Source organism: Aplysia californica, unplaced genomic scaffold (genome assembly GCF_000002075.1).
Source record: "Aplysia californica isolate F4 #8 unplaced genomic scaffold, AplCal3.0 scaffold00218, whole genome shotgun sequence".
Classification (NCBI taxonomy): domain Eukaryota; kingdom Metazoa; phylum Mollusca; class Gastropoda; order Aplysiida; family Aplysiidae; genus Aplysia; species Aplysia californica.
In genome coordinates, this window is record NW_004797488.1 from 942,844 (window position 1) to 947,428 (window position 4,585).

At 40.6% G+C, this 4,585-nt stretch overlaps 1 long non-coding RNA gene across 2 annotated transcripts; it reads right to left on the minus strand.

Moving 5' to 3' along the window:
- Positions 1-267: 267 nt before the first annotated feature.
- LOC118477781 lies at positions 268-1,597 on the minus strand. 2 transcript variants are annotated; one of them, XR_004858606.1, is made up of 2 exons: positions 1,278-1,597; positions 268-722 (listed from the first exon to the last, which is right to left on the minus strand). It is a non-coding gene; the product is annotated as an uncharacterized LOC118477781 (long non-coding RNA). The 2 variants fall into 2 exon arrangements; XR_004858605.1 differs by having other exon boundaries at positions 1,235-1,597.
- Positions 1,598-4,585: the final 2,988 nt, after the last annotated feature.

Genomic DNA, 4,585 nt, shown 5'->3' on the forward strand with positions numbered 1-4,585 from the left:
GATTAATTAATTAATTAATTAATTAATTAATTAATTAATTAAAAACTGCCTTTATTTTTGTATGTTGCCTTTTCAACATACGCATCTCCAGTCCCAGCCTTTAAAACAAAGCTTTTAAACGTTAATTTAAACATCACTATTATTACCATTATTGTCGCCATCACCACCATCGTCATTGCAGTAAGCACAATAATGAAAACAACAACAACAACAACAACAACAACAACAACATCAACAACAACAACAACAACAACAACAACAAATTTGTGGAGTATTTAGTATTTGAAGTTTAATGACATTATAAAATATGTTCAGCGTTATCATCACATCAACAGCAACAGCAGAAACAGCAGAAACGGCAATAACAACAGCAACAGCTGCAGTCTCAGCAGCAGTGACACCATCACCATTGCCAAAAAGGCAAATATGGAGGTGATGTCATGAGTAATTTTCAGTCCGCTTTCAACGTCATCATCATCATCAGCAGCAGCAGCAGCAGCAGCAGCAGTAGCAGGAGCAGCAGCAATAGCAGCAGCAGCAGCAGCACAATTATCGTGGTTGTCATGCCGTCATCGTTATCATCATCACCACAAATCTGATTATGAGCATGCGTCTAGAAATATATAAACACGTTTCCCACTCCAGAATCGAACTTGGGTCTCCTGTCTACAACTGCAGAGCGTCTGGCTGCGGCACAATACACGCACATCGGTTCGCCATGACTGGGAAAAGTTGAAAGAACAATTTTATTATGTACAAAACCGCCCCGTCGGGATAGTTTGTACAGGCTTCCTGGACCATAATGATGCATATTAATTCAGAGTTGACGCTGTCTATCTATCTATCTATCTATCTATCTATCTATCTATCTATCTATCTATCTATCTACCTAATTTCATAAACGGTGAAGTTTTATACCCTTTACAAGTCCCTTATTTCTAGATGCCATAACCTCCTAGTGCACAATTTTCATGTTTTCTTTCAGCCATCTTTTCTTACATTTGTCCTGTCAATCTGACTCATTCTGAGCAACAAAACCAGTGCACTTAAAAAATAAAAAATATGTCTAACACTCATAATATTATCATACTCGAGTGCAGGAAAAGGAAAATACTTTTTTAAAACAATAAAAAAAAACAACAACTTGAAAACAAAAAGACAAAATAGAGAATTTTATTGACGTGGCAAACAATATATAATATTTTAAAGAACTGTCTCTCGTCTTCTTTCCAACCTCCACTCATACAATCTCCAGTTTCCATTGCGTGTTTTTTCACCTCTATCGCCAGCTCTCATCCTTATCTCTCACGCAAAGTACTCCCATTCCCAGGATGCCCCTTGGAACCCTGTCTACTTCCTGTGTGGGGCTCGCCACATTCTTGTTTTCACCACAAGTGAGTCAATCAGAAGAAAAAAAAAATTCTTGCAAATGTTATAAACAAATTGAAAAAGAAAATCCGTGGGGGAATATTAAACACGCGGATTCGGTTGTTTCACAAAGCGATCTGAAACCACGAGTGTTTTTGTCGACTTCTCAGCATTTTGTCGGACTCCGCAACAAACAAGGAAAAGACACGAGCTAATTATACCAGGACTGCTGCGCCATCTTGGCTTTATCATCACTCGAAAGCGGTGACGGTGATTGGTTGAGAGCCAAGCCCTTTTTAGCCGAGTTCCGGTGGTGTATGCGTCGTGCTGGTGTTTGCGTAAAGTCTGTGCCGGCTTCTGGAAGTATAAGGAGAGCAAACCATGAGGTCTTCTCCGCCCGTGAGGCTACATTCCTCCTCTGACATTAAGCCCTTCAACAAGCAGGGTGTCACAGACTATTTTTGTCATTTGGTCTTGCTGCACCAACAGAATAATCAGGAAAATATCAGTCAGTTTTATTATAAAGAACCCTATACTAATGTATATATTTCTAATCGGGCTTATGTTACCCGAAGTCAAAATAAACAAGTAAAACGGTTTTATTGAGAACGCTATATCCCAGCTAGTACTCGATCATAACAATACAATAATATCATATGCGCTGGCTTATGTTAGCCGAACTTACAATAACCAAACAAAACTGCGCGCAAAGCACTAGTCTCCTGGCGTCCATCGAAGCAGGTCTCTAGGGAGGGCGACGGAGACGAGAGGTGAGATGTTTCCTTCGTCTCTAACTTTATCCGGATTAGCCCGAGGACGGAACGACCATTATTGCTGCTCGGACGCGTATAGGGAGCCAGGGGTTTTTCTGTCACCCAGAGACCTGCGCACTCCCACCGGGGGCCCTAATGGCTCCCAACTACCCGCTCCGGCTGGGTTTTAGCGTTTAAATAGCTTTTCACGAGCGAGTATGTGGCAATGAGCGATTGCAATCAACTGCAGTCCGTCAAGCTGTGTTTTTCACAAAAGGAACTTTGTGGTGAATAAAAGAGAATACGTTTGTTTTCTGTCACCTTTTCCATACTATTACCCTCCCCCACCGCCCCCCCCCCCTCCACCCAATCCCTAAATCTCCCCTCAAATCCCAAAATCCACTCAGGTTCAAATTTGACGAAAACATGAAAAGAAAACGTATTGCTTATCAAGAAATGGTTTTAGGTATCTTTTAGTCGCACCAAGTAGCAATTTTTGAACCGGTGTTCGGTGCATGTGTTTGCAAAAATCATTAACTTACTAGTAAAATGAAAACTGATATGTTGTGTGTTTTTGTTTGTTTTAGTATGCGTTTTACGGCACTTGCAACACGTCATAACAGTGCCGAGGGTTAGAGGTATTAAAAGGGTTTAACGAACGCAATAACAGAGGAGAGATAAAGACGACAGATGTTTGATAAGAAAGGGGAAGCAAATCACACATGAGCACCCGCCAACAACTGCCATTTGTTTGTGAGTTTTTGAACAGGACAAAGCAAGAGTCACTGGTGCAGGAATGACAACAATGATATAATACAGGAGTAGCCTACGCTTAATAATCGTTTTTTGATTCATTGTCACGAACTTTTAAAAATTTAAAAATGCCAGTGTAAGGAATGCCAAATGCAGCAACAGTTGTGTGTTTTCATTGTGACTATTATACTGAATTAACTTTACTAATTTGAGTCCCAAAGGCGGAGAGAGAGAGACAGACAGACAGACAGACAGACAGACAGACAGAGAGAGAGAGAGAGAGAGAGAGAGAGAGAGAGAGAGAGAGAGAGAGAGAGAGAGAGGGAGAGAGAGAGGGGGGGGGGAGAGAAATAAACAGACAAACAGAAAGACAGAAACATTTAATGTGGAGTAAAATCAAATAAGAAAACGAAGAACAGGGTATATGGGGGTGCGTGTGTGTGTGTTCGTGTGTGTGTGTGTGTGTGTATGTGAGTGTGTGTATGTGTACCTTTGAGAGAGAGAGAGAGAGACAGAGAGAGAGAGAGAGAGAGAGAGAGAGAGAGAGAGAGAGACAGAGAGCGGGGTGTGGCGGGGACAGCCTGGATGAACAATTTCAGGACGTTATTTAAGAGGTGGTATTAAGACCTCCTGTGCTAACATTATATCAGACCAAGTAAGGGAAGGCCCAGTTCCCAAAGAAACCGCAGCCTACCACAAAACCGACATAGCCTAAGTGAGTTTTAGTTTGTTTTTGGACGTTGTTTTTTTTAATAAAGAGAAGCACACAGACATAATAACGGTCACTGGGTGGCGGTAAAAAGTATAACAAACAAACAGAAAAATAACAGAGAGAAAGTAACGAACCTGTCAGTGGCACCCTTCAACCACCCGCGAAGCTTAAAGGAGAGGAAATAGGCAGACAGACTGACCTACTGACAGACAGACAGACAGACATATAGATGGATAGATAGATAGATAGATAGATAGATAGATAGAAGATAGATAGATAGATAGACAGACAGACATATAGATGTATAGATAGATAGATAGATAGATAGAAGATAGATAGATAGATAGATAGATAGATAGATAGATAGATAGATAGATAGATAGATTGTGCTAATCATAATGAATAGAATTAATTCCTGATCGATTGCAAGCTCTTTTTTGTAAGTGTTTTACAGCACTTGCAACACAGCAGGATCATATAAGTACCGAAGATTATAGAAGTGTTACCAGACAGTAGCAAACACAAAAGAGAAGGAGGGGAGCTTTGAACAATAGTTGCTGGAAAGGAAAGAAAAAGCAAACCACACAACAGCACCCGTCAACTACCCATAGCAAGCTCTATTTGCTTTCCAAACTATATATATATATATATATATATATTTGTGCTTAATCCTTCCTGGTGTAAGCCGTGCACGGTCTCGTAGTTTCTGAGTCTTCAGGCACTTAGAGCAGTGGAGCAAGTTAATTCTATTTGGGCTTTCACTTTGGCATTCCATGCAATGCGCAATCTCAGCCGGTTCTCTTCCTTTCTTTTTCTTTGTTTTTTTCATTCTTTCATTCTTTCTTCCTCTCTTTCTTTCTCCCTTGCTCTTTTCCCTTCTATTTTTTTTTCTTTCCTTCCTTTCTTCTTCCTTTCTTTGTTTCTTCTTTTTTTCTGTCTGTCTCTCTAATTCTTTTTCGCTTTCTATCTCGCGCTCGCGCGCACGCACGCACACACACAC